Consider the following 9,389-nt stretch of genomic DNA (forward strand, 5'->3'; position numbering starts at 1 on the left):
ACTCTAAAAGAAGAGAGATGACCCTGAAGAAATTTTATTTTTATTTATCTATTTTTAAAGATATATTTGAGAGAGAGAGTTTGTGAGCAGCAGGAGGGGCAGAGAGAAGGAGAGAGAGGATCCCAAGCAGACAGCCTGCTGAACTTGGAGCCTATTGTGGGGCTCTATCCCACTACCATGAGATCATGACCTGAGCCAAAATCAAGAGTTAGATGCTCAACTGACTAGGCCACCCAGGCGCCCCATAATTCTACTTTTTGTTTTCTTATTTATTTATTTATTTATTTATTTATTTATTTAAGTAGGCTCTACACCCAACGTGGGGCTTGAACTCATCACCCTGAGATCAAGTCTTGTGCTCTACCAACTGAGCCAGTCAGGCGTGCCTTACCCCTAAAGAAATTTTCGAATGGGCAGAGAAACACAAGGAAAAACCTAAGGAGATTGGGAACCCCTATTTGACTACGGGGTTGTGACGCTATATGTCTGTTGTGTCTATATGCAGCTGGATCCTCAGAGCTGTTGGGCTGTCCCAGTGTCTTTCTTGAAGCAGTTTGTGCTCCCTACCTACTAGCCGGTCTAGTTCCACCGTTCTCTCAAAGCAGGATGGCTGTATTTTCCTGCTTCGTAGTGAAAAACAAAACAAAACAAAACAAAAACGCTAGGCTTTCTCTACCTACAGCATCATCTGCTTCCAGCCTTAACCTGCTTTGTCCCTGTTGCAATGGGAAAGACCTCTCTCCTTCTGTGTAGTTTGTCACCAGTGCTATATCTATCTGCCTCTCCTGTCCTGAATTTTCTGCCTCTGTCACCTCTCCTCTAACAGCTGCAGGTGATAAATTGTGTGCTTTAGCTCTCTCTGAAGCTGACGTCCAGAGCCACCACCTTTTTTCTTTCACAACAGTTAAGCTCTAGGGTTGTCTACCCTTCCTGTCTCTACTACCTTCCTCACACCTAAATTGTTGACCACCCACAGATTTTCTTGTCAAGGAGACCACTCCAACTCAGTAACTCAGGCTTTATCTGCCTTCATCTTTTCTTTTTTAAAAATATTGATTGATTGATTGATTGATTTAGAAGGAGAGAGACTCTGAAGCTCCCTCTCTAAGGCTCTAAGACTCTCTAAGACTCCCCACTAAGTTTGGAGCCCTGTGTGGGGCTCAGCATCATGACCTGAGCTGAAATCAAGAGTTGGACGTGTAACTGACTACACCACCCAGGCCCCCCATCTGCTTTCATTTTTATGTTAGAGTTGGCCCTGTTGAACCTGCTTATTTAAGCATTCTTTTAGTTTTCTTGGCTCCAATCTCTAGATTAGCCTTGTGTTCCCCTGTCTCTTCTAAAATTTCTTCAGGGGCATCTCTTCCTTCAGAGTCTTAGTTGTAGGCATTTGCTAGAGTTCCGTCATGACCTTTTTTTTTCTTTTAAACTAATTGTTTGAGAGAGAGCAAGAACACACAAGCAGGAAGGAGGCGTAGAGAGAGAAGGAGGTATAGACTCCCCACTGAGCAGGGAGCCCAATGTGGGACTCGATTCCAGGACCCTGGGATCATGACCTGAGCCGAAGGCAGGCTCTTAACCAACTGAGCCACCCAGGGGCCCCTACAGTGACCCTCTTATTTCATTCTATACATTCTCCATAGGTTCTGTGATTCACTCCCATGTTCCATTTCTGTTCATAACATCCAAATCTTTGTCTCAACTCATTCTGCCAACATGTGTGGTCAGCAGCTGAGGTGGGCATCTCTACGTCCCCTTTTCCAGCTCTACTCAGCCAGTAGAGAAGTAGTTTCCAGTAGAGAAGTAGAGAAGCCAGTTGCCAAGTGTACTATTTTGTGGGGCTGGCATAACAAAATAGCACAGACTAAGGGTTTCAACAAAAGAAATGTATTTCCTCACAATTCTGGAGGCTGGAAGTCCAAGATCAAGGTGCTGGCAAACTTGATGTCTCCTGAGGCCTCTCTCCTGGGCTGGCAGGCGGTCACCTTCTGTCCGGGGCCTCATGGCCTTTTCTCTGTGCTTGTGCCTCCTTGGTGTCCGTCTCCTCTGACAAGAATTCCAGTCATACTGGATTAGGACCCCACTTTTATGAGTTCATTTAACCTTAATTACCTCTTTAAAGCCTATCCCCAAGTACGGTCACATTAGGGTTAGGGCTTCGACACACATTTTGGGAGAATATAAATTTCTGCCTCTCCACGCTCCCCTGCTGTGCGGCTGCAGCCTTTCCCTCTGACAGTCCAGCTTCCCGCTGCCTCCCTCTTGATCTTTCAAAAAGATTACAGTGGCTTCCCCTCCATAAATCCAGGTCTGGTCTTGAGAAGCCTGTCATGCTCTGAACCCCCTCCCTGTCACAGGGCCCTCTGCCGCTCACTCTGTATGCTCCAGTCTCCCTGAATTTCTGTTGTTCACAAAGCAGCATGGCCATCTGCACCACTGGACCTCTTTACCTTTGTGCAGTGTGCTCTGTCTGGGTTTCCTCCCTGCCGCTGTCCACCTGCCAGACGCTTATCCACGAAAGCTCCCATAGCCAGGGATAATTCCCAGCTGTACCATTTGGTACCCTACACCTTTTTCTGTGTTCCCACCTATTTCTTGCCCTACAGTCCTTTGTAGGTTATTTGCCCCCCCTCTGAGACTGAGCTTCTCGAGAGCAAGGGCTCTGCTTCCTTCTCATGCCTCCCCAGTGCTGCTCTGTGCGAGGGAGGCCTTCCCCAGCCCAGAATGCCTGTGCTACAGGAAGGAGGCGCAGCCTGATGTGTGAGGGGCGGGGTAGATGGGCCGTGGCTCCTGTGGTTATCCGGAGCGCCAGAAAGTGGAGCCACACTCCACTGTTGTGGGGTGCTTGTGGACCGTGGCCCGGCGTCCCGTCACCTCCCAGAGCTGTTCAGCACGATGCCGGCCCCCGTGGGGAGGCCTGCGCTGGCCTAGGCTTGTCAAGTGGAGCTGTGAGCGCCTGAGCACTTATTCTGTCCTGGCGCTGAGTTAAGCACTCCTGATGGGTGGCTCTTTGGGTCCTCACAAGAGCTGTAAGGTAAGTACAATTGTAACTCTGGTTTTACTACTGGAGAAACCGCTCTGAGTCACGATGTGCCGAAGTTGGCATATATATCCAGATCCGATTCCGGCTACATACGAGGTGAAGGCTGGGGTGGCCAGGTTCGGGCCCCAGGACTGAGAATGCATACACAGCAAAGGGGCTTTTCGCTCCCAGGCTGTTCATATTATTGTGTGATTTATTTTTTCTCTCAATATATTGGGAACATCTTTCCATACTGTGGTGGTTTTAAAGTATGTTTACAAATTCTTTAATAGTCCTCCCACAAAAGGTAGAACCTGATTCGTTCTCTTCTTGAATATGAGCCCATCTCAGTGACGTACTTCCGTTGGATAGAATGTGGCAGGAGTGACGCTGAGTGACATCTGAGGCTAGCTTAGGAAAGGTGGTACAGCTCTCACCTAGCTCTTTCTTGGGCTGCATGCCCTGGAATCCCTTGGCCTTGCTGAGGGGCTTCTCTGCTGGAGGGATCACCTGAAGGGGCCGGGGCAGGAGGGGGAAGGGAAGAAGGGAGAGACATGCCCAGAGAGTCTTCACAGTACAGACGCTGCCTGACAGTGAGCAAGCCATCCGGTAATTCCAGCACCCTGCTTTGAGGCTGGTGCCGAATGGAGCGGAGAGAAGCTCTCCCTGCCAAACCCTCAGACTGCACACCAGTGAGCAAAGTACAGAACAGCCCTTCCTTGACTTAAGAGGTTGTGTCCTCGTAAGCCCATTGTAAGTCGAAGATATAAATTGAAAATGCATTTAAAACACCTACCAAACACCACAGCTTAGCCTAGCCCACCTTAAACATGCTGAGAACACTCAAATTAGCCTACAGTGAGGCAGAATCATCTGACACAGAGCCCATTTTATAACAAAGTGTTAACTATGTCAGGTAATTCAAGTGACAGACTGGTTGTGTGACTCCGTTGTTGACTCCCGTGATCATGTGGCCAGCTGGGAGCTGCAGCTCACGGCCACTTCTCGGCATCACGAGAGGATCGCACTGCACATTGCTAGCCTGGAAAAGATCCAAATTCAAAATGTGAAGTACGGTTTCCACCCAATAGGTCTTGTTTTTGCACCATTGTAAAGTAAAAAAAATCTCAAGTTGAACTGTCGTGTTGGGTACTGTCTGTAACCGCTGCTGTTATTTAAGCCTCAAGCTGGGGATAGCTTGGTAGTCTGCATTAGCTACCTGGAACAGAGGTCACTAGTTTTGAATTCCGTGATGTAGATGTATCAATTGGTGTAGTTCTTGGACACCTGGTCTTGGGTATTTTATTTGTTTGGAAAATACTCCTGTTCACATGGAGGTTTACAGATACGTAACACAGATACCAGCCCTTTGTCTTCGATGGTTGTCACCTTCATTTAGCATCTTGGGATGGCAGGGTGTTGTCCCATCTGCCTGACTCAGTCCCTCCAGGCTGTAGCTGCTCTACGCTGATTGGCTCCCCTGAGCCTTGGCTCCTGCCCCCTGCTGGCCACCCCATGGAACTCCTGGCCTGCCTTCGTTCCTGTGGTACTGCTCACCTTGGGCCAGCCCTCCCCTGGCCTGGGTTCAGCCCTTCTCTAAAAACCTCTTCAGACTTTCAGTGATCCCCTCATTCTCCTCAACCCTCTACAGAGAACTTGGCCTTGCCTGCCCGGGTACAGTGCCGAGGCCTATTCTTGGCTGTTCCTCTCCCCACTTTCCTCCTCCCCACCTCTCAAGGAAAAAATTCAAATTCTCAGCAATAATGAAGACTGCTAACAACTAACAGTTACCGAATGACTTTTCTGCTCAGGGCACCGTGCTTGGCACTCTACATGGATTACACGATTCAGTTCTCACATCAACCTTTTGAAACCTGTGTCATTGTCTTTTTTTAAAGATGATGAAACTGAAGTTCAGAGAGGTGACATGGCCTGCCGAAGGTCAGACAGCTAGAAAATGATGTGGTCTCTGCTCTCAACAGATCTATAGAACTGCCTCCCTAGATCTCTGTTACGGAAAAAGTTCCCCAAACTCCACACAGTTCCAGGGCGGATGGCACTTGTGTTGTCAAGGGGCAGTGAGTCATCTTCAGTCACCCTCTGGCTTCCACAGGGTGCTCACGCCCATGTGCATTCATTTAACAAGTATTGTTGGTCCACAGCATGTCAGGCACGTTCTAAGCATTGTGAGGGAACCAGATGATACCTCTGGCTTCATGGAGCCTTTGTTCTTGTGGGGAGAAAAATAAAGGCGTGATATGGGCAAAATCTAGCCCCATTGCTGTGAGTGTGGAAAGAGGGAGGGGAAAGGTTTCAAGCAATAAAGACAGCCCCCTGGAGGTCAGCTTCAAAGGAACCACAGGCTTCATTTCAATTTTTTTTTTTCCTTTTAGTTTTAAATTTTGAAATGACTGCCTGTTTGGCTTCTGGGAGAAGAGTGAAGGCATTTTGCCTGAGAACAAGGCAGTATGAAGATTGGCTTCCGGTGAATAATTTATTCACTTAGTTGTCTGTGTCTGATAACTTCTTTAAGAGAAATCCCTAGAGGTGGAATGTTTGAGATTCAGAGTAGTTAGAATTTTTAAAAAGATCTTATTTATTTGAGAGAAAGCACATATACAAGTTGGGGGGAGGACAGAGGGAGAGGGAGAAACAGACTCCCTGCTGACCAGGGAGCATTATGTGGGGCTCAATCCTTAAGATCAGGATCTGAGCTGAAGGCAGATGCTTAACCAACTGAGCCACCCAGATGTCCCAGAAGGGTCTGCTGACTTACACTCTTCCTGGCTATGTAAGCCAGGGCTTCACCATAGGGTGCCTGGGTTCCCAACCCCTAGTGGGCTCCAGAGGGTACCCTGCTAGGGTTGAGCACTTTCTGTGTTTGCTTGGTTGTGGGACAAGCCCTGGACTGCACTAGATGTTGCTGCTGTTTTCCATTATAGCCAATCTCACTCTGGGGATGTGGGGGAGGGTAGTATCTCTTTGATGTTATAGTTTGCGTTTCTTTAATTACCATGAGGTTAAATATTTCTCACATGCTGATTATCCCTTGCATTTCTTTTGTGACTTACTTGTTCTTGTCTCTGACTCATTTCCCCACTGGGACCATTGATTTTTAAGAAGGATTTCTGAGTACTACCTAGAAGTCACCAGCAGAGGGCAGCAGTGCCTCAGGGTGCTGAGGAAATGGAGCTGGACCCTGAACCTCAACAGTGTCATTTTGGACAAAGGCAGAGCTTGGGTCCTGGGGTGTTGGCAACAGTGGACTCCGGGGGAACTTAGAACAGTCAAAATGGTTAGTTTCTTATCCAATTTGAGTTACTCATCTGAAATGGGTAGGTTTGGAACAAGAAACTTTTGAAAGACCAAGACTGTAGGTCCCAGAGTGATAAATGAATTCTGTCCAGTAGGAGACATCCAGGAGCCTTTAAAGAAGAGCTGTCATTGTGGCACTGTGAGTTCCAGAGTAAGGTTGTGTGTGTGTGTGCATGTGTGTGCACATGCTCTCCCTATCCTCCAGAAAGGGAGGTGAACACACTTGCATATATGCCAGCATCTCTCTTTGGGCTGTCCTGTTCTCACTGGGAAATTGAAGCAGCTTCATAGGGAGGGCCTGGGGATGTTGCTGAATGTGGAACTGTGAGGGCAGGGGACTCGTGAATGCTGCCCCAGCCTCCTAAACCCCGGGAGCTAGATGAGCCTCAGGGAGAAATGAAGACCTATCAGTGCACTTACATATCTTCTTTTTAAAAAAATTAATTTTGAGATAATTATAGATCCCACTGTACAAATAGTTGCAAAAATAGTAGCGACCCTCTGTACCTTTCACCCAGTCCCCCCCTTTGCTAACATCTCCCATAACTTTAGCATAATATCTAAACCAGGAGTGGACATGGGTACAATCCAGGCCTTATTCAGATGCCATGGCTTTACCTGCATTTTGTGTGTGCGTGACATTGCTGACATCCACACTGCATTCACTGGCTGCCCCGTGTGTCCTCAGGCTGTCTGGTACAGGCCCCGCTTTCCTGCTGTCCTCTTCCCTACTCCCACCATGAAGTCCACCCAGCCCAAATGGGCACGGATGTCTTTAGAGAGAGACTTTCTTGGGGCTAGGTGGCTTCTAGTGCCTCTCATATCCAGGCTTATGGAAGAGCTCAACATTTCCCAAAGTGTGCTGTTTGTACCATGGTGTTACGTGATACATACATAAATTCTTTTTAACATTCCTTTTTATTTATTTTTTTTAAAGATTTATTTATTTATTTGGAAGGGAGAGAGAGTACAGGTGGGAGGGACAGAGGAAGAGGGAGAGAGAGCCTTAAGCAGACTCTGTTCAGTGTGCATCCGTCGCATTACTCGATCTCGTGATTCTGAGATCATGACCCCAGCCAAAACCAAGAGCGAGTCACTTAACTGTACTACCCAAGCACCCCAACAGTCCTTTTTAAATAATCTTTTTACTTAAAAAATCTTTTTACTTAAACTCTTTTGAAATAGAGATATAGAAAGACACACAAAAGAAAGGTAGAGCTTAATAGAGTATTATAAGGCAAACACCCCAAATGCTCTTGTACCCCAAAAAGTGGAATGTTGCAGCCACCCCAGCAACACCTCCATGTTCCCCCCCATCCCTCCCACCAAGAGTAACCACTACCTGGTTTTTACAGTAATCACTTCCTTGCATTCCTTTATAGTTTCAGCAACCAGGTGCGCATCTCTAGAAACTATGTCTCAGTCTTGCCCACTTTTTTTTTTTTTCTTAAAATTTATTTATTTGAGGGAGAGAACATGAGAACATGAGCAGGAGAGGCAGAGGGAGAGGGAGAGAGAATCTCAAGCAGAGTCCACGCTGAGTGCAGAGCCCGACACACGGCTCCATCTCATGGCCCTGAGCTAAAACCGAGAGTTAGACGCTTACCCGACCACTGTGCCAGCCACGCACCCCAGTCTTGCCCACTTTTAAAAATATATATTTACCTCTCTTTAATCTTCAGAGTCTCCTCTCCTCCCTTTCCTTTCTTTTTATTTTTTCTGTTGAAGAATCCAGGCCCTTGGCCTGTTGTTTTATACCTGCTCATGGGACAGTTCCGTATGCTCTGCTGCCCTTTGTATTTGCTGCTCCTTGTCAGCTGGATTTCGAAACTTGATCTGCCTTGGCTTCTGTCTCTCTGGCAAGACTCTGGGTGTGATGTGTTCCTTCATCAGGGGCCACATAATGTCAGGCTGCCTCTCCCTTTGTGGTGTTTGTAGCTGTGGTTGCTCAGTCCCTAGACTCATTAATTCACTGGGGGTCCAAGATGGTGACATACATTGTTTTCATTGTGCTATGACTCACATTTTATTGCTTATTAATTTTGTCATTCCACACAATTTATAAGTAAATAGGCTTTGAGAAAATGTCCTGAGAGTGTTAAACAGATGATGGCGTCGTTGATGCGATCATTCGATCGTTCCAGTGTTCTACACGAGGTAATGAAAAGAACCACAGCTGCCACCACTACCAAATGATGATGTTTTAATTCCATCATTTCTTTTTTCATTTATTTGCTGGATTTCTTTATAAACAGATGCTTCCTCTCATCTACCATGAGGTTACCCAGTGGTATAGCTCATGTAGAAGAGGCTGGATAAATGCTTTCTTTATTCCCTATATTTATCAGTTTGCAGAATAATAACCTGCTTCCTTATTATCCTCTGCAGGTGACCAGTTCATTTTTTCAATATCCTCATGAACTCACGGATTTAAAGAAATTTGATGAGTTTTAATCTGTTGCAATTATTACTATGTTCAAAGCTCAAATTGTTCTGTCTTTGGCCAGTGGGAACCCCTCTGGGTTGGCTTCTGTGTTTTTTTGACACTACCCTAGTACACAGATAACCCATCCACGATGGCTCGTGTGCTGTCATGTATGTCAGGACGGCCCAGATGCCTTTTGTACATTTTCTCCCCTGACCTCTCAGTCATTTCTCTGTGCAGCCCTGACCTTTAGTGGGAAATGGCATCTTGTGACCACAGTGTGGACTCCAAGGATGCTCACTGCTACGAATTGGTCCTTGTTTCCAGGCCTTTTCAATGGACGGAGCTATTCGATACAGATAGAATGATAGATTAAATACCTCACAAGTTCATACTGTTTTTCCAATTAAATTTCAGGACTGTAGATTTTTTTATTTAATCTTTTAAAAAATTACAGCTGTCTCTTCTTTCTTCCACACTGAGAATCCTAATTTTTAGGACACAGGGGACGATAGCTAAAATAGCTCAAAATTACTCATTTGTTTTAGGCAACATTACACACACAACAGGGAATGTCAGTGCTAATGTTGCTACCATGAGAATGATTACTGAGATGAGTTTAAAAGT

This window comes from Lontra canadensis, unplaced genomic scaffold (assembly GCF_010015895.1).
Source record: "Lontra canadensis isolate GAN:19392208 unplaced genomic scaffold, GSC_riverotter_1.0 scaffold13, whole genome shotgun sequence".
Taxonomy (NCBI): domain Eukaryota; kingdom Metazoa; phylum Chordata; class Mammalia; order Carnivora; family Mustelidae; genus Lontra; species Lontra canadensis.